The 20,552-nt window shown below is 52.0% G+C and overlaps 1 long non-coding RNA gene across 2 annotated transcripts; it reads right to left on the minus strand.

Moving 5' to 3' along the window:
- Positions 1-6,168: 6,168 nt before the first annotated feature.
- LOC123791281 (uncharacterized) lies at positions 6,169-20,523 on the minus strand. Of its 2 annotated transcripts, XR_006779329.2 has the most exons (5): positions 14,684-14,727; positions 12,809-12,897; positions 10,124-10,983; positions 8,905-9,035; positions 6,169-8,035 (listed from the first exon to the last, which is right to left on the minus strand). It is a non-coding gene; the product is annotated as an uncharacterized LOC123791281 (long non-coding RNA). The 2 variants fall into 2 exon arrangements; XR_015722999.1 differs by lacking the exons at positions 6,169-8,035; positions 8,905-9,035; positions 14,684-14,727 and adding an exon at positions 20,492-20,523 and having other exon boundaries at positions 10,707-10,983.
- Between the last annotated feature and the right edge of the window lie 29 nt (positions 20,524-20,552).

The following is a 20,552-nucleotide window of genomic DNA, read 5'->3' on the forward strand; positions in this document are numbered from 1 at the left end:
CTCAGCTACCAGTGGGCAAACCCTCACCACCTCTATGCTGGGCCTCTGTCCTCCCTCCCAGGCCAACCTGTAAACTCGTGGGTTTCAAACCGAGCACCATGGAACCCCTGGAGTCTCTGAGGGATCCTCTAGGAGACCAGAGGGTTCCCATGCCCCCCAAGTCAGACAACAGCAGCCCCATTTCCATCTGATTTGCAAATGTGGTCTGGGTAATCCTTTGCCTACAGGAAGGTTCCTGTGTTTTCAAAGACTGATAACTATCTTTGGACACTGGATCAGAAGAATCTTCCTCTAACTGTTTCATATGCCCTCCTGCCTAAGATGGGAGTACAGTGGTTCTCTGTCGGCCGGCACCTCAAAGGATGCTCTCGTGCCAGCTTGCCCTACTACGGCTGGTCCGCGACCGCAGGTCTGTCTCCTGACCTCTCTGTGCCCCCATTCCACAGCTGGAGAAGGCATGCTAGGCGACCTTGCTTTGGCCCTGGCTGTCCTGGGGGTGCTTCCAAAGTTCCATCCTTAAGAATGCTCTTTGTTCCTGGTTTCTGGGAGAGCTATCCTTTATAAAGTTAAAACAAATTGTTTCCTATCTGTTTCTGGCTTCCTAGGAACTATTTTATCTAATTCTGGTGACAACTACATGGTTTTCTCCTTGGGTTCCTGCCTCAACCACCTGAGGCCCCATATTTGCATTAGCTTCTCTTTCTTAGATTAGACGGTGGCCCAGGGTGGTTTTCAGGAACGTGCACTCTGAAGCCCAACAGCCTACATGCTAACCCCCACATAGCCTTGGGCAGGTCAGTGAGCCAGAAGCATCTCACCTGGGCTGACAGAAGCACTGAGATCATGAGGCGGTCATGCAGCTTCCGTTCAGAAGCAGCACAGGAAAGAGACTCTAGTACCCAGGGCACGCTCACTGCATCCTGGCTGCTCTCCTTATCATCAGGACCCTCTGGCAGCAGCTCAAGTGGCTCCAGGAAGAGCCCGTGCCCTGCACACTGTCCTCTAGGCCCATCCATCCCCTCAGCAACCCCACCATGATTTGTAGGTAACCATTCCCCTCCTGGACGACTGTCTGCCTTCCCCCACAGGGACAGGGACCAAGGTGGTCTCCTTTACTGCTGTGCCCTGAGCACCAAGAACAAGGCCCTGCACCTAGGAGGTGCTTGGTGAGGAAGGGAGGAGGAGAGGAAGGAAGGGGAGGGAGGGAGGGAGGAAGGAATGGGGTAGGACTTGGGAGGGGTGAATGAGAGGACGCTCGTCACCATCAACATGGTGTCTGGCACATGTCAGCATGCCAGAAACGACCCTCGTCCTTGTATTTAGTGCTCGTGTTCACCTAGCATGTTACCTTGAGAACATGTGTCAGACGTGTCATTGATCCCTCCATGTTTAGCACCTACTGTTCTCTAACGCTTTGTTTTGGAATCTGAGGCAGGGCCACCTCCTCCATTCCCACCCCAGCACACACAGCAGGGGTGCAGTTCACACACTTCAGACAGCTGGAAGCTTCCGCCAGGGTCTGAGGTCAAGCGGAGGGTTCACGGAGAGCAGGAAGCAGAGCTCCCAGCTTTAGGCCTGTTTCCCGGGCTCGTGTCATTTACAGGACTGTTAGCTGTCTCGGGGGCCACAGGGCACACCCAGGGGCTGAGCTGCAGGAGCACCCTCTCCTCGGGGTAGGAAGCCCACTAGGTGCCCTAAAAACAGACCAAGAGGGACCCAGCAGCAGTGAAGGGAGCTCCATGGGAGGTGACCACAGTCCCAGTGTCCCCTCTCCTGGTCCCTGACTCCTGCAAGTTCACCCAGCCCTTCCTCCTCATTCCTGCATAGCCAGTCCTTGAGACCCCTGGTCTACCTCCCAGTCCTGAACTGGCCTCCACCAGACCCCGGGCTCTTGCCATGCTCCCCCCTGAGGCAGAGCAGGACTTCAGGGCTGGTGACCTGTGAAGAAAGGCACAAACCATCCTGGACCCTCTTCCTCAACCCCTCTCATTTCCCCCAGTTCTGTTCCCTGTTCACACACCACGCCCACATCAGGGTCGGCCCAACCAGAATCCAGAGTCTGGTCCTGGCATCTAAGCCTGGGGAAGTCCTCAAACTTCTCTGAACCTCCCTTTATTCATCTGTGAGAATGGCGGTACCGGTACCCGGCCCTCCCAGGGCTGCCATGACAGTCACAGGACATGACCCCCTCATGGAATAGGCGTATCCTACATGTGACCTCCTCTTTCTTGTCTTCCCAAATTCCTCCTCTACCCCTGCCCACAGTGACCTCGTTGTCCCCAGATGCATCCGCCACACACAGACTCCCTTGGCCTCTCCCACTCAGCACCCTCTACCCACCAGCTTTCTGCCATCCACCCTCGAAACTGGCTGGATTTAGGTAAATGTTTGAGGTAACACCTTTTCCTAAACTCCAGCTGTCTGGGGAGGGAACAGGTCAGTGGCTCAGGACGCTCACTGTCCAAGCTCCCAGGAAGCAAGCACAGTTAGAAACCAAGCTTGTGCTTGACCTGCCTGTTCAGCTCCACAGCCAAAGTACTCGGGTGGGGGTGGCACGGAGGCGGCTTCCTGTCCCTGTCCCTGCCACGGAGCTGGAGGCAGAGTCTCATACACAGAAGGAGCTCCCTACATTCATTTGCCCGGTTTGGTTATGAAAATAAAGCCTGAGTCCTGATCATTTTAGAGGCTACCTACCGCTGCCTTTATGCCTCATCTATTCAGAACTCGTGATTAGCACCACAAAGATCAAAGAATATTGAACCCATGCAGGATATCCCTGGCCATTTAAATTAACCTGACCTTTCACGTGGCTTTATTTTTTAAAATGGCATGGAAGAAGAAAAGAAAGAACCCCGTGGAGATGGGGCCAGCATCCTGACTTGAACTGAATCCCTCTAGTTTCACACAGTAATCCCCTTCCGGCCCTCCTGGTTGGGTCCATCGCATCGCCCTGGGGACACGCAGAGGAACAGCGGGACCTGTTATCGGTGGATACACAGCTGTCAGCTGAGCTCACACTGCTGCTGTCTCATCCTAGTAACACCCAGAATGCCTGTGTGGCTCTGGGCCCACGGGCCTTCTCCTCCTCTATGGTACTGCATGTCTGCGGGATGCAGCCCCGATATGTCCCTCAACCCAGAACCTCCCTCCTGCTCCAGACCCACACCCTCTAAATGTGGGGACGGCCACTTGATGTAGATGGCGAAACTTTTTGCTTTGAACTTTGATTTAAACTTTTATGTTTTCTGGTCATTGGCAGATTTCAAGCAATCAGCAAACGTCAAATGTAACAAGAACGTCGAGAAAGAGGAGGTTAAAGTTGCTCTGAGGCTGTTGAACAGGAGGGAGGCCACACCACGGCCACGTGCAAAGTGCTGCTTTCCTAGAAACTCGGCCCACGGCGTGTGTCTGCTGACGAGTGGAAGAGACCCTGGAGGGGATGGACCACAGCGTCTCCCACACCAAATCAAACTGTCTTCCGGGAAACATGGCCCCTCCTTTCCAACGTGACGTCCCCTGTCACCATTGTCTGTTTGATCTCAGGAAGCTCCGGGACAGAAAAGCCATTGGAGTTCCTTTTTCTCCTGTCTTTCATGTGGCTACCCAAAGGGGTGACTCCTTGTGATGCCCAGTGCTGACCACACCCACGTGGGCATCACGTGGCACCCCAGTCACATGCTTACACCTTGAACCCAGGAGAGGGAGCTCCTTTTCTCTCTAAACTTTGCTGTTGCCCCATGTCAGAGGCAGAGACAGAGCCACATGCCAGCCCCCACTCCTCCCCCACAGCTTGAACTGCACTGGGGGAGAGGGTGCCTGAGGATCAAGGCCGGTGCAGGAGCTCCCCCACCCCGGCTGCTCCTTTCCCTTGGCTGAGGTTCAGCAGCATGCAGAAGCTGAGCTGGGGAGCCCTGCAAAGGAGGTGCACCCGTGGGAGGTGCTGGGGCTTCAGGCGAATATGACCTTTGCGATCCTCAGCTCTCCTCTGTAGAATGGGGATGATGATTCTCCCCCGCTGGGCTAATATGTGGGCTCGATGAGAAATGTGAGATTTTACAGCACAGTGCTCAGAATAGGGGGGGGGGATCAGTACATGGTGTTCTATCTGAAAGGTGAGAGGAACATTGGCCAGCCTGGGAATGGGGTATAGACCTCCTCCATCATCCCAATGAGAGGTGCTGGCCAGGGTCCTGGAACCCTCAGCAGGTGGGACACACTCCTTCGTGGCCCCCTCACAGTTTGACGTGACCTTCAGGGAATGTGACCACAGTCAGGGCCAGAGGAGGAGGACAGGAAAGATGCGAGGCCAGCTCCCCAGACAGGCCTGCCCACCAGAAAGACCCAGGGGGCTTCTACAGGGTGGCGTGAGCCTGCACAGCCCAGGCCTGCTTGTGGAGACACAAAGCCTGAGGTCACTTCTGAGAATCCTCACCTAGATGGTTCGATAGCCCTGGTCCCCTATGAGCCATCATAAAGGAGAATGCCCTGGTCTCCAACCATAGCGCGGGGGGGGGGTGCCCTCATCCCCCACTGCGGAGGGGGCTACCTTGGTCTCCCACTGTAGAGGGGGTGCCCTGCTCTCCCACCATAGAGAGGGGGGTGCCCTGGTCCTTTACTGCAGAGGGGAGGATGTCCTGGTCCCTCACTGCAGAAGGGGTGCTCTGGTCCCTCACTGTAGAAGGGGGTGGGAACATGAGGAGGGGCCCCAATGAGGCTGTAGGTGCCAAGAACTTAGCTGTGGTGGTTGGCACCACTCCCCTCCACCTTTGCTTGGTGGTTCCCTCAGCAGCTGGATAAATGCTGGGTTCTCAAGGTGCAGTGGGGATGCCTCTGCCATTTCCCTTCTCAGCCATCACTAATGGATGACAGAACAAGTCTGCCTTGCTGACTAGGACAGAGAGCACAAAGAGAAGGTGCAACTCTCACAGCCTGTGACACCCCTTCCCCCCACCTCCCCCTCCTCCACATCTGCCTCTCAAGGGATAGGGCACTAGAGCCCATACTTCCAGGCTCCCTGGCCCCATCAATCTCTGGGACCTGGGGTATGCACATGACATGCACAGGGCATGCCCAGAGGACAGACCCAGGGCAGAGGCCAGAGCAGCTCCAGGAGGTGGGAGTCCTGGTCCCTGGTACAGGGAGTGTGCACTAGGAGAAGAGAGCTCAGCTGTCCGGGTGCGTCTCTGGCCCACACATATTCCCTGCTCTGTTCCCTGGGGAGGGCGTGCCTGGCTCTGGATACCTTTCAACAGCACAGGCTTTGGCCTTGTGGCGGATGGATGAGGAGTAGGTCTGCTGCTCTCTCCGGGGGCAGCTGTCACACCTGCACAGTGAAGTAGTGGATGGGGGGGCGACATCGCTGCCCGGGACCCACTGGAGCTGGAGGCTGTGCGCAGTCACTTCTGACTGTGACACCAGGAGTTCTCGGACGGCGGGGGGGGGGGGGGCACTGGACGCTCTGCAACCAAAAAAGAACAGACCAGGGACACGTGACCGGCTGCTTCTCCAGGAAGGCACCATGTCAGCTCAAGCATAAGGACGCGGGCTGCCCATGAGGGCAGAGAACAGGGAGGTCATTCCCAGTTCCGCAGGCACCTGCGGCTCCCTCACGGCCAATTCTGGACCTGCCCCAGCCTGGACCTCATGGGAGACCCTGGCTTGCTCCCAAAGCGCTGCTCTCTCCTGTCGGAGACAGTCGGACAGACAGGAGGATGAGCCCACATGTGCTCTGTGGCAAACACACATCCCTACAACATCTCGAAGTTGACACCTGGGCTCTGCTGAGCACATCCAGGCCCCTGTGGACTCTTCCTGTGATCTCAGGCTCAGTGCATCTGTCATACTGACTCCTTCTTCCTGGAAGCCAACCCGAGCCTGAAACACAGACGGTCTCCCACTCGGCTTCTCCGGGACGTGTCACCGCCGCTCTGTCCCCACAGTGCTGGCGACTGGGAGTGCAGAGCGCAGGGAGCGGGGACCTGGCTCCCGAGCGTGGATCGTTCCCAGCATGCATCTCCCTGTCCCATCAATTGCAGCAGAGTAACCCCACAGAGGAAGGAATAATTGATTGTTTATCATGAAGAAAGTGCTGAATTTCCCTAGGGGGTTGCATCAACTCTGAGGAAGATGGCAAGAGCCTTTGGGAGAGGCACTCAGGGCCCTGAGCATGCCCCGGACAAGGGGGAGCCTGAGGACCTGGGCCAAAGCTGCAGGAGGGGTTCTCCTGGTGCCTGTCCCCGGTCTCGCCAACCCCACCCCTGTGCTGGCAGCTGCAGGTCAGACAGCGCTATGTGCCAAAAGCCAGGGGCCAACTATGCATGGCTGTCTCTCCACCCACCTCAAGCTTTGGCGTCTCCAGTGACTTCAAGGCTTCCTTCCTCCAGTTAGCAGTAGAGGTAACCTTGTCAGAGGAGGGGCTGTGCATTTGTCTTCATCCTTGGGGGACTGAGGCTCGGCGGTTGAGGTCGGGGGACTCACAGCAGGCTACGGCCTTCCCCTGGAAGGTGTGGAGCCCTGGAAGCTCTGAAGCCACAGATGGGGGACACCAGCGTCCCCCCGTTGGCCATCGCAAGGGTCAGCCATGTGCCTGGGCTGAGCAGCCCTGTCCTGAGCAGCTGGGTGTTCCAGCCAGGGCAGCCTCCGAGCAGGTGCCAGAGCTCAGTGGGCCCTTCCACCTTGTGGGGATCAGCTTCCCCAGCTGCTCAGCCTGCTTGTGAGGGAATTTGAGAGAGCAGTGAGCCGCAGTGCCTGGAAGGTGGCCAGAGCGTGGCACGGGCTCAGTGCACGCTAGGCTCCTTTGCCTTCTACCTTTTGTAGGTTTCGGATCGGCCCTTGGGATGGTTTTCCAAGCACTCTGGGCTCAATTCATGCCTCCCTAAGACTGTCTAGATCTTCTCCTAGAGTGATCCCGCAGGCCACGGGGACACTGGCTCACATTCTGAGTGCAGCCATGGCACCAGCTCTGTCCCCGGAGTTCTGCGGACCATTCTGGCCCTCGGGCTTCCCAAGAGGCCACCAGGTGAGTGCAGGGAACAGAGAGGGGAAGGGCCTTGCCTAAGGTCACACAGCTCCAGAGCCTGATGCTTGGGGACTCCCAGAGCCCACCCATTTACTCTGTGCGCAAGCACCTTCCTGTCATCCTCTTCCCTGAGACCTCTGGGTCTGGCCCTGATCTCCCAACCTGGAGTTGGGGCGGCCCTGGGGAGGGAGTCTACTGAGGCAGATTCCAGAGTGAGGCTGGAGGGCATGTCAGGCGCTCGCTGAGATGGGAACCCACAGCAGATTTCTGTAGGTGGAGGAGACTGAGTGTCTGTGGAGGGTGTCCACGTCACGGCTTCACAGCTGTGTCCCCGGCAAATGACTGAATCCGTCTGGGCCCCACTTTTGTAGAACTGGGGCTCACAGCACTTTGTTCCCCAGGCCTTTGTGAGGATAAACCAAGACAATGTACAATAAACATCTCACCAGTGCTTGGAACGGAAGCAGTGTCCGTGGAGACAGATCTCCCTATGACTGCTGGGTAGAAAACTTGTTTATTGAGCCCCTGCTGAGCTGGGCACCTGGTTTTGAACATCAGCCATCAAGTGCCTGGCTTCAGGGAGCTGCACTCCAACAGGATGACTCAGAGCCACCCTGGGCCAGTTACACAACCTCGCTGAGCCGCGTCTCCAGCTTTAAACCTTGGACATTCCTGTCTTTCTGGTAAATGGGCTGTGCAGACATGCGACAGTGCAGGGCCTGACCCAGGAAGCCATGGACCCAGCAAGTTCATGGCTCTCATTTAGGCCCAGCTCTCCTCCCCACAGCACCACAACAGTGGACTTGGGCCCCGGGGTCGTACGTCTCTTCTCAGTGGTGATGACAGTGGCCACCAGCAGCAGCCCATAGTGGTGTTTCATCTTGGCCAAAAGCCTGAAGATGTATGCCAACTCCAGGGCCAGCTTGGCTGCTGTGAACTGCCTCACTGTGGTCCCCACTTCCACCGACGCGAATGTGCTGGGGCTTTTGCTGGCCAGGCGGTAGGGGATCTGGTACCCTGTGGACAGGGCAGGAGGACCACCCTTTGGTCACATCAACCCCCTCGGACACCCGCATTCCCGCCACCCAGCCACCACCGCTCTGCTTTCTTTCCCCGACATTCTTCCTCCTCTGCCAGCATCTGAGAGGGAGGGCACAGCCATGTTGATGGATGGAGACTCTGAGTGCTGGGCCCCCATGACCCTCGTTCCCCTTCATCCTTCCCGCCACCAAGATGTGGACAGTTTCATCTTCCCCAGGGCTGTTGGAGCTGAGAGAACATGGCAGGAACCAACCAGTGCTCCTGAGGGGCAGGCCCAGTGCTCCCTGCTTTTTCTCTTCCTCCTCACCCCTCCTGCCACCCCCCCTTATCCTCCCAGGGCCCAGGGCAGTGCCTCCTCCTAGAATGTTCCTTCAAGTGTGCCCTTCTCCCACGGTTACATGTCTTTCCTCTCAGTCATCCTCCCTGTCTGTCCACAGATCCCAGCTTTGGGAGTGGGAGCTGGTGCAGCTCAGCATTGACTCCTGCTGTCGGCCCCTCCTCTGCGCCCACCCCCAGGAAACCCCAGTGTGGCCCCCATCCTGGGGGTTCCCCTGCAAATAATAACCCCCTGCCAAGGAAGCAGTGGGGTGCATGTTCTCAGTTCTGGGGGGCTTCCGCGGCTCTGAATGGCTCCTGAAGTTCCTTGGTTTTCAAGGGATTGCAGTTGATGAGATGTTATGAATGACCAAGCCTCCCAACCAGGCTGTGCCAGACCGCCTCCACGCATGTCTGAAGAGGCAATGCCAACTGTCAGACCCAGCCCAGGACCCAGCTGTGCTCCTGCCCTGATTAAAACCAGAGCTGGTGGGGTGCGGTGGCATCCACAAACACAGAAGACAGCCTACCTGCTCATTGACAGATGACGTGGGCCTCAAAGTCAGGAAATCATGGGGTCCAGAAAGAACTTGTGTTTACTCAATAGATGTGTGCCCCACGAACCCAGAAAGCTCTGGATCAGCAGAGGGGCTTCTTTGGTCTGTGACAGCAAGGGCAGAGTGGTGACAACGGTTACTGTCCCCATGGACTGTGCTCAGTCAGCCTCCAGGCCTCCCGGTTCCCTTTCTGCAGCCACCTATCGCAGTCAGTCCCTCCCAAATGTCCCCTGGGGGACACACTGCCCCTCCTGAGGACCATGGCTCCACAGTCGGACCCGCAGCAGCTCGCCTCCCCTGGGCCTCTCTGCTCTGCACTCTCCTCCCTTCTGTTCATCAGCAACAGGCAGGAGCCTGTTTGGGTCCATCCAGCCAACTCCTGGTGGACCTGCCATCCCAGAGCCGACCTAGGAAAAATTCCTCAGCCCCTCAAACTGTGAGGAGTGCCCTCCACTCTCTGTTCTGCTCACCACCTGCTTGTTCACAGGCCACATGCCTTGATGAGACCCTGGACTCCCTGGAGACCTGGAAGGCATCTGTCTTGGCCTCCCCGCAAAGGCCTTGGAGTGGCAGGGTTTCAGGGCCCTGAAGTGGAATCATGAAATATTGGTCTTTCTCTCCGTGCTTTATCGCACAGAGCATAATATCTTTTCAAGGTCCGTCCATGTTGGGGCATATTTCAAAATTGAATTCCTTTCTAGACCTCCAGTTAATAAAAGTGTATCAATATTGTTTTGCTAATTATAACAAATGCACCACATCCATATAAGATGTTATTAGTGGAGGAATTGGGGTCGGGGGGCGTGGGTTATGGGAACTTTCTATGTTATCTGTTCAACTCTTAGATTTGTCTAAACCTCCTGTTGTCAATAAGGCCTATTAACTTTTTAAAATCCGAGAACACTCTTTCAGGGAGCGATCTGTGTCAGCCAATATTGGTTCGAACATCAGCTAAAGGTCTGTACGTTAGCTAAAGATGTTGTTTACTGGTAAAGGTGAGCCCATTCTTGAGTTAGAAATGCACGTTGACTGCTGGAGTTACAGCGATACTGACTGACTTGATCATTTGCCTTTGCATACAGAAGAGAAGAAGGTGGCTTCACATTTTGATGGTTATCTCTTACATACGGGTCACTGAATAAAGTAGCATCATTCTTCTTGAATGAACCTAATGAGTCCATCCCCACAGTACCTTCAACTGGGTCATTGGTAGGGTGCCCCCTGTTGTTTGGCCAGAGGCGGAGTTTTCAGATTCACTGCTTGGGGTCAGGTGATACTCTTGACTTCAGGCAGGAGCCGCCAGCACCTGAGAAAGTTACGGACACCCCTCTGTGTCTCATTTGCCTGTTCTGAGATGTTGAAATGTGACTGTGGCCTACTTATTAGAATTATGTTATGAGGCTAAAAGTAAATAAACACAAGGAAAGCCTTAAGAAAAATAAATGACTGGTGTTTCATAATCACCCTAAGTGTTCAATCACTGAGCGACTGCAAGAATAAGGTAGACACTTGGTGGTGGTGGAATCCAGAGAGGGGACGTGGATGGCTCCACAGCAAGAGAGGATGGACGCTCACTCTTAGCTTTACATGGGGAGGATGCTTTACTGCTCGTGGACAATACCTGTTACCATTTCCTGAAATCCTCAGGTCAGCCCTATTGAGGTGGGTGGGGGCAGAGCAGGGGCTGTAAGCCATATTCTAGTGGGAGGCACTGAAACGTAGAGAGATTAAGTGACATGCCAAGAGTTACCAGTCGCTTTTGCCAACATTAGAGATAGATTTCTTACAGGCTTTTTCTATTTATGCACTTCCCACCAAAGGGAACACTGTTCTCATTTGGGGCAGACGTAGCAATTCCTCCAAGTCGTGTGCCTGAATCATCACAAGTGGCCTCGGTTTGGAGCTGACACAGGAGTTGGAATGTCCAACCTTGGTGATTCATTTCATTTGATGAAATCGGAAGTTCCCAGAGGGACGTACCATGGGGGGTCCGCGGACAGACGGCACATCCAGCAGTCAGAAACCCAGGAGTGACGTCAGGGATGTTCTGACCTATCAAGGGTAATAATTAGTAGAATGATTAGAATAAGAAAACGGGAGTAAAGGGGTCATTCTGGGTGAATGGCAACAAGGGTTTATGGAAAATGAGAAGAATTATTTTAACTGAGCAGATACAAAACAGAAAAAGAATCAAATGGGAGTCTTGACCCAATATCTTGTGTGGAAACTGCCCACTAGCCATCACAATTTGCCTGTTCTGAAAATCTTGGGGCAGCTGCCTGCTTCTGAAGACTGGCTATTTCCAGAGGATCTCTGAGAAGCCTCAGTTTGAGTAGCCCTCTAATTGTGTGAAATTCTGATTTTTTAAATTATTTTATTTATTTTAGTGGAGACATGTGAAGCCAAGGGTGAACTCCCAGGAGTTATACTGCTTTGTTTTTAAACAGTACCTGAAGGGGTCCCTTCAGGGGATGTGTAAGGGCAGTTTTTCTCTGATGTCTCTGCCTGAGGTTGAAGATCATGAAGAGGCTTCCAGGAAGATTTCAGGAATGGAGGCCTGAAGCTGTTGGTGAAAACCTTGGGCACTATTACAAGGGCTCTTTGCAATATGCTGCCATGTCTGCACGTAGTAGGGTAGTGCAATCTAGTCTGGGTAGTGAAATTCCTAGAGATAAGGAACTTCCAGCTACTCATTTAGTGGGAGAGCCCGTGTGTTCCCAAGGGAATAGACTGGAGAGCCATCATCGCTAGTGTGTATTTGCACCCAGGGAGCTCACAGGTTTCTGAAAGTTTTGCTACTTTTAATGGAAGGATGAAAATGTTTTGCCCACTTGAAACAGTTTATGTCTTAAATAATGAACTGTGTTCCAGCAAAATTGTAATTTCTTGTGAAACTCTATATTTCTTTTTGGCCAAGTAAAGAGAACCCTTTTTAGAGGCTTTTTTGTTCTCTGGACAAAGTCGGAGATCATTCACACATTGTATAAGAACTGAATTACAAGGGAAACTTAGATTTCCTTTTTCAGTCTTGATCGAGCACATGGGAAAAGGAGAGGGGCCTTCAGTGAACTCCTGGGCCATGACTGTCCAGGTATGCCACTGTTCTGTCCAGGAGAGAACAAAAAGGATATACCCTTCTGGTCTCTTAGTGAAACAACTTTGGATTCAGAATTTCTTTTGGAGGCCTCAACATAGCATCCAAAATGTGCTGCCCATTGGGCTTCCTCCTTTCCGATGATGCTTCTCAAATGAATGATTTTGCTCCAATCAGGTTGTCTAGAGTTGGCCCTGAAAAGCCAAGTCATCGTTGGTGAAGTCGTGGGGAACAAGAATTCGGATTGTGATGAATGTACACATGAGCATCAGACATTTTTTTCTGGAAGAGGAGAGGGGTTAGGTTTAGAGGATTCCCAAGAGAGCTGGTGACAGTTGGTAGAAATAGAACATTTGTGCATCTCATGCCTTGGGCCCCAAAAATGACAGGGCTGAAGAGAGAGATGATAGATTTGAAGATCCAAGAACATCAAGTGCCGGGAGGAGCCCAGGTCCTGCAGGAGGAGGATCATAAAAAGCAGGAAAGAGGAACTTGGCCAAAGCTACAAAAAGGACCTTCTCAGTAAGAGAGAGGAGACGGGTGCCTGGGTGGCAAAGGCGGGTAAGCATGTGACTCCTGATTTCGGCTCAGGTCATGATCTCTGGGTCCTGGGGTCAAGTCCCATGTCAGGCTCTGCCCTCAGTGGGGATTCTGCTTTGGGGTCTCCCTCTCTCTTCCTCTGTCCCTCCCCCACTCGTGCCATCTCAGTCTCTCCCAAAATAAAATAAATAAATCTTTACCAAAAAAAAAAAGAGTATAAAAATGAAAGAGGAAATAAATTACATGCGGATGGTGGATCTATGGGTCCGAGGCTTCGCATCCTGCGAAGTCGTCTTCCTTACGGACGACAGTGGCCATCGTCATGGCCTGGTCTTGGGAAAGGAAAGGGGACAATCAGGGTGAAGTGAGGATTCAGGCCACTGCCCCCGGGATTATGTCCCCGACCCCAAAACTCAATGCTGCCCTCAGCTCCGCAGTCCCCCCACCCCACCACCCATGGGGCCATGATCCCTTTACCTCACTGGTGAGAAAGGCGTCCAGGGTCTCTGGGCCCTTCCCAGCCCTCAGATTTCATAACTGGGACCAGGAAGCAGTGCCTGTCAGCCCATTCTTTCAAGAGGCAGCCACGGTGGTGCCCATGACTTTTTGTCCCCATGATTTCCTACCTTCCTCTGCTCCCTCCTGCTACCCTCTCTCCTCTCTCCCTGAATCATTAATTCCTTATTTCCCTTCTCCTGTCATCTCCAACAACCAGACTGTTCTCTGCAATGGGAACAGTGGAGGAACGATCATGGGTTTACTGACACGCTCCCTAGTCAATCAGTTGATCAATGAGCCAATGCAGCTAACATGGAGGCGGCTGCCACGGGCCTGGGGTGATGCTGGGCCATGAGAGTGACCATCAGCTGGGCAATCAAGTAGACTGCCCCGTGCCTGGGCTCATCTTGGGCACTTGACACACACTTCCTATTGATGACAGCCCGTAAGCGTCCTAGCCCAGAGAGGAGATGAATGTGACAGTAAAGGTAATGGTACTTGTCCGAATTCCCCTAGTCTGTCAGTGGGGGGACGGGCATTCTCCAGCTGGTGTGGCCACATAAACACCAGTACCTGCAGTGTTCACCAAAGACCCTGAGACCTGGAAGGACTAGGGGAGGCCCCGAGCAGATGGATGGAAGGTCCGACGGTGGGCTGTGACCACGATGTGGGGACCAGGCCCGTCGCTGTCAGTGGACTCTGACAGGAGCAAAGACCCTGGCCCCGCTTCCCAGAGCCTCTGTCCTGGGCCCAGTCAGTCCCAGGAGACCAGCTCAGAGGGACCGTAGGAGCCAGTGTGTGCTGCCAGCCCAGCAGCCTTCACACAGGCCTCCAGAATTCCCGTCAGCCAGGGAGGGTCTCCGGGCAGCTGCATATGAGCCTCTCTCTCATGGAGCCAAGTGAAGGTCTTGCTCTGCTCCCAGTATAAGGGATGTGGTGAGGAGAAGAGAGAAATGTGCTCCAGGATGTGCCTCTCACCTCACCTCTGCAGCAGAATGCCTCGGGGAGTATTGCTCGGTATGAATGGGGTTAGAGCATATGGAGGTATTTGGTTCCCAGGCATGAGCTGAGGGCCACCGCTTGGCCTCCCACGGTCATAGGGCTATAATGTGTGCGCTGTGATGAGATCTCTTTATCTCGTCTTTTCATTTCGTTTCTTTTCTTTTAATTTCTTTTCTTTCTTTCTTTCTTTCTTTTTTTTTTTTTTTTGAGAATGTGGACAATGGACATTGTGCAGTGGCAGTGGGATACACCTCCTGGAGCAATATGCAATCTCTCTCTCGCTCTTTCCATCTCTCCCTCTCTGCATCTCTGCATCTCTCTTTCTGTGTCTGACTCTCCCTGTCTCCCACACAAAAATACAACCTTATCACATAGAGCCACAAAAGACACCCCAAACCCAAGCCTCACGCACACACACCCACACCACACACACGGAATACAATGCCTTCCTAGGACTGTAGACACATGGACACACTTTTTCACCTGGGAAATCTCCTGTCCACCACACCACCACAACCCAATCAGGGCGGCTCGCCAGACTGAGGATGGCAAGGATGCCCCACCTGCATTAACATCTAGAGTTGTGTCTCAGGAAGAGGCTGATTCCAGAATACGTACCGCATTCACCAGATGCTCCTGTCCCCTGCAGGTACAGAAAAGAGGACACCGTGAGGCCCAGGTCATGCTACACACTATCTGTCTGCATGAGCTTTATTTCCCTCAATGACTTTAGGAACCCAGATGGAACACAGTGGTTGAGTCCAACGACCCCAAAGTAAGTGAACTGGGGATGCCTTAGGAAGTTGTTTTTCCTGGGGGACATGTCTGTCCAGTCCATTCAGGACGGTGACTACAAAATGCTTCATCCAAGCAGGAGAAAGTGTTACTGAGGGACAGGATCCTACCACAGCGTTTAGAACCATGTTTGGTGTCGCCAATGCTAAATGTCCTCTCGAATCAGCTAACGGTTGGCAGAGACAACCACTCAACGCTCTCCCCACCAGGGAAGTTCCATATGTAGAATCTCAAAAGTACATATAGCTTTTTACATAAAATCTGTATATAAAAATAATTTCATTTCCATATACAAGCAGTTGACATTAGGAAAATGACTTTTGTTTTAGTATTATGTTCAATTCGCCAACACAGTGTATACTGTCTGAATTTCATCTGAATTTGATTGGAAAGAAACCCAGAAAGCAACATTTGTTCCTCGGGGATAGACAGGCGAGCTCACCTTGTCAGGAGGCAGGCCCTCCTCCTCTGGGATCCTCTGATACAGCCAGGACCAGACAGCGCCATCATCAGTCACATCTAGAAGGACACAGAGTACCTGTCAGCGTATTGGTGGTGCTGCTCAAGAATGATGCGGGGAGGGGAGCCTGGGTGGCTCAGTCGGTGAACCATCTGCCTTCAGCTCAAGTCAGGACCGCAGGGTCCTGGGATCGAGTCCCGGATGGGGCTTCTGCTCAGCAAGGGTCTGCTTTTCTCTCTCCCTCTGCCCCTCTCACCTGTTTGTGCTCTCACTCACTCTCTCTCAAATAAATAAAATCTTAAAAAAAAAAAAAAGAATGCCTCGAAGAGTATTGCTCACTATGAATGGGGTTAGAGCATATGGAGGCATTTGGTTCCCAGGCATGGGCTGAACGCCACCACTGGGCCTCCTGCGCTAATAGGGATAAAATATGTGCCCTGTAATGAGATTTCTTTATCTCATCTTGTCTTTTATTCTCTTTTCTTTTCTTTTCTTTTCTTTTCTTTTCTTTCTTTCTTTCTTTCTTTTTCTTTTTTTTTTTTTTTGAGAATGTGGACAATGGGAATTGTGCAGTGGCAGTGGGATACACCTCCTGGAGACATATGCAATCTCTCTCTCACTCTTTCCATCTCTCCCTCTCCCTCTCTGCATCTCTCTGTCTGTGTCTGTCTCTCCCTGTCTCCCACACAAAATCACACACTCACAATCACACCACATAGAGCCACAAAAGAAACCCCAACCCCAAGCCTCATGAACACACACCCACACCACACACAGGGAATACAATGCCTTCCTAGGACTGTAGACACATGGACACATCTTTTCACCTGGGAAATCTCTGGTGCCCCACACCCCCACAACCCAATCAGGGCGGCTCGCCAGACTGAGGATTGCAAAGATGCCCCACCTGCATTAACATCTAGAGTTTTATCTCAGGAAGAGCCTGATTCCAGAATACGTACCACTCTCGCTGGTGATGGTTGAAGGTGTCACCTGCAGGTACAGAAAAGAGGACACCGTGAGGCTCAGGTCATGCTACACACTGTCTGTCTGCATGAGCTTTATTTCCCTCAATGACTTTAGGAACCCAGATGGAACACAGTGGTTGAGTCCAACGACCCCAAAGTAAGTGAACTGGGGATGCCTTAGGAAGTTGTTTTTCCTGGGGGACATGTCTGTCCAGTCCATTCAGGACGGTGACTACAAAATGCTTCATCCAAGCAGGAGAAAGTGTTACTGAGGGACAGGATCCTACCACAGCGTTTAGAACCACGTTTGGTGTCGCCAATGCTAAATGCCCTCGCGAATCAGCTAACGGTTGGCAGAGACAACCACTCAACGCTCTCCCCACCAGGGAAGTTCCATATGTAGAATCTCAAAAGTACATATAGCTTTTTACATAAAATCTGTATATAAAAATAATTTCATTTCCATATACAAGCAGTTGACATTAGGAAAATGATTTTTGTTTTAGTATTATGTTCAATTCGCCAACACAGAATATACTGTCTGAATTTCATCTGAATTTGATTGGAAAGAAACCAAGAAAGCAACATCTGTTCCTCGGACAAAGAACTTCTAGCTCACCAAGGCGAGAGGTGTGCCTCCGGCGCTGTCTCCTTTGATGGGATCCAGGGCTTCCTCCAAGGCATCTAGGACACAGAGTACCCGTCAGCACATTCCTCTTGTTACCCAAGAATATTCATGGACTGTTGCTTGATATGGACACGAGGCTGGGGTGTATGGAGCCAGCTGGTTTCCAAGCATGGACTGAAGTGCCCCTGCTGGGCCACCCACTGCAGTAAGGCTCTAAAGTGCGCAGTGTGATGACATGGCTTTGGAGAAGGGTGACATCATGCAGTATCTGTCTGACATATCTCCTGGAGAAACACCATTCTCTCGCTTTCTCCCCCTCTCTGTCTCTCTTTCTCGGTCATCGCTCTCTTTGTCTTTGTCTGTCTGTCTATGTCTCTCTGTCTTTCTGTCTTTGTTCTTCTCTCTCTCTCTCACACACACACTCACAATCACACCACATAGAGCCACAAAAGACACCCCAAGCCCAAGCCTCACGCACACACACCCACACCACACACAGGGAATACAATGGCTTCCTAGGACTGTAGACACATGGACACACTTTTTCACCTGGGAAATCTCCTGTCCACCACACCCCCACAACCCAATCAGGGCGGCTCGCCAGACTGAGGATGGCAAGGATGCCCCACCTGCATTAACATCTAGTGTTTTGTCTCAGGAAGAGGCTGATTCCAGAATACGTACCGCATTCACCAGATGCTCCTGTCCCCTGCAGGTACAGAAAAGAGGACACCGTGAGGCTCAGGTCATGCTACACACTGTCTGTCTGCATGAGCTTTATTTCCCTCAATGACTTTAGGAACCCAGATAGAACACAGTGGTTGAGTCCAACAACCCCAAAGTAAGTGAACTGGGGATGCCTTAGGAAGTTGTTTTTCCTGGGGGACATGTCTGTCCAGTCCATTCAGGACGGTGACTACAAAATGCTTCATCCAAGCAGGAGAAAGTGTTACTGAGGGACAGGATCCTACCACAGCGTTTAGAACCACGTTTGGTGTCGCCAATGCTAAATGTCCTCGCGAATCAGCTAACGGTTGGCAGAGACAACCACTCAACGCTCTCCCCACCAGGGAAGTTCCATATGTAGAATCTCAAAAGTACATATAGCTTTTTACATAAAATCTGTATATAAAAATAATTTCATTTCCATATACAAGCAGTTGACATTAGGAAAATGATTTTTGTTTTAGTATTATGTTCAATTCGCCAACACAGAATATACTGTCTGAATTTCATCTGAATTTGATTGGAAAGAAACCAAGAAAGCAACATCCGTTCCTCGGACAAAGAACTTCTAGCTCACCAAGGCGAGAGGTGTGCCTCCGGCGCTGTCTCCTTTGATGGGATCCAGGGCTTCCTCCAAGGCATCTAGGACACAGAGTACCCGTCAGCACATTCCTCTTGTTACCCAAGAATATTCATGGACTGTTGCTTGATATGGACACGAGGCTGGGGTGTATGGAGCCAGCTGGTTTCCAAGCATGGACTGAAGTGCCCCTGCTGGGCCACCCACTGCAGTAAGGCTCTAAAGTGCGCAGTGTGATGACATGGCTTTGGAGAAGGGTGACATCATGCAGTATCTGTCTGACATATCTCCTGGAGAAACACCATTCTCTCGCTTTCTCCCCCTCTCTGTCTCTCTTTCTCGGTCATCGCTCTCTTTGTCTTTGTCTGTCTGTCTATGTCTCTCTGTCTTTCTGTCTTTGTTCTTCTCTCTCTCTCTCACACACACACTCACAATCACACCACATAGAGCCACAAAAGACACCCCAAGCCCAAGCCTCACGCACACACACCCACACCACACACAGGGAATACAATGGCTTCCTAGGACTGTAGACACATGGACACACTTTTTCACCTGGGAAATCTCCTGTCCACCACACCCCCACAACCCAATCAGGGCGGCTCGCCAGACTGAGGATGGCAAGGATGCCCCACCTGCATTAACATCTAGTGTTTTGTCTCAGGAAGAGGCTGATTCCAGAATACGTACCGCATTCACCAGATGCTCCTGTCCCCTGCAGGTACAGAAAAGAGGACACCGTGAGGCTCAGGTCATGCTACACACTGTCTGTCTGCATGAGCTTTATTTCCCTCAATGACTTTAGGAACCCAGATAGAACACAGTGGTTGAGTCCAACAACCCCAAAGTAAGTGAACTGGGGATGCCTTAGGAAGTTGTTTTTCCTGGGGGACATGTCTGTCCAGTCCATTCAGGACGGTGACTACAAAATGCTTCATCCAAGCAGGAGAAAGTGTTGCTGAGGGACAGGATCCTACCACAGCATTGAGAACCACGTTTGGTGTCGCCAATGCTAAATGTCCTCTCGAATCAGCTAACGGTTGGCAGAGACAACCACTCAACGCTCTCCCCACCAGGGAAGTTCCATATGTAGAATCTCAAAAGTATATATAGATTTTACATAAAATCTGTATATAAAAATAATTTCATTTCCATATACAAGCAGTTGACATTAGGAAAATGATTTTTGTTTTAGTATTATGTTCAATTCGCCAACACAGTGTATACTGTCTGAATTTCATCTGAATTTGATTGGAAAGAAACCCAGAAAGCAACATTTGTTCCTCGGGGACAGACAGGCGAGCTCACCTTGTCAGGAGGCAGGCCCTCCTCCTCTGGGATCCTCTGATACAGCCAGGACCAGACAGCGCCATCATCAGTCACATCTAGAAGGACACAGAGCACCTGTCAGCGTATTGGTGGTGCTGCTCAAGAATGATGCGGGGAGGGGACCCTGGGTGGCTCAGTCGGTGAACCATCTGCCTTCAGCTCAAGTCAGGACCGCAGGGTCCTGGGATCGAGTCCCGGATGGGGCTTCTGCTCAGCAAGGGTCTGCTTTTCTCTCTCCCTCTGCCCCTCTCACCTGTTTGTGCTCTCACTCACTCTCTCTCAAATAAATAAAATCTTAAAAAAAAAAAAAGAATGCCTCGAAGAGTATTGCTCACTATGAATGGGGTGAGAGCATATGGAGGCATTTGGTTCCCAGGCATGGGCTGAACGCCACCACTGGGCCTCCTGCGCTAATAGGGATAAAATATGTGCCCTGTAATGAGATTTCTTTATCTCATCTTGTCTTTTATTCTCTTTTCTTTTCTTTCTTTCTTTCTTTTTCTTTCTTTTTTTTTTTTTTTTTGAGAATGTGGACAATGGGAATTGTGCAGTGGCAGTGGGATACACCTCCTGGAGACATATGCAATCTCTCTCTCACTCTTTCCATCTCTCCCTCTCCCTCTCTGCATCTCTCTGTCTGTGTCTGTCTCTCCCTGTCTCCCACACAAAATCACACACTCACAATCACACCACATAGAGCCACAAAAGAAACCCCAACCCCAAGCCTCATGAACACACACCCACACCACACACAGGGAATACAATGCCTTCCTAGGACTGTAGACACATGGACACATCTTTTCACCTGGGAAATCTCTGGTGCCCCACACCCCCACAACCCAATCAGGGCGGCTCGCCAGACTGAGGATTGCAAAGATGCCCCACCTGCATTAACATCTAGAGTTTTATCTCAGGAAGAGGCTGATTCCAGAATACGTACCGCTCTCGCTGGTGATGGTTGAAGGTGTCACCTGCAGGTACAGAAAAGAGGACACCGTGAG

Source organism: Ursus americanus, chromosome 35 (genome assembly GCF_024610735.1).
Source record: "Ursus americanus isolate L20-20 chromosome 35, mUrsAme1.1.p, whole genome shotgun sequence".
Classification (NCBI taxonomy): Eukaryota; Metazoa; Chordata; class Mammalia; order Carnivora; family Ursidae; genus Ursus; species Ursus americanus.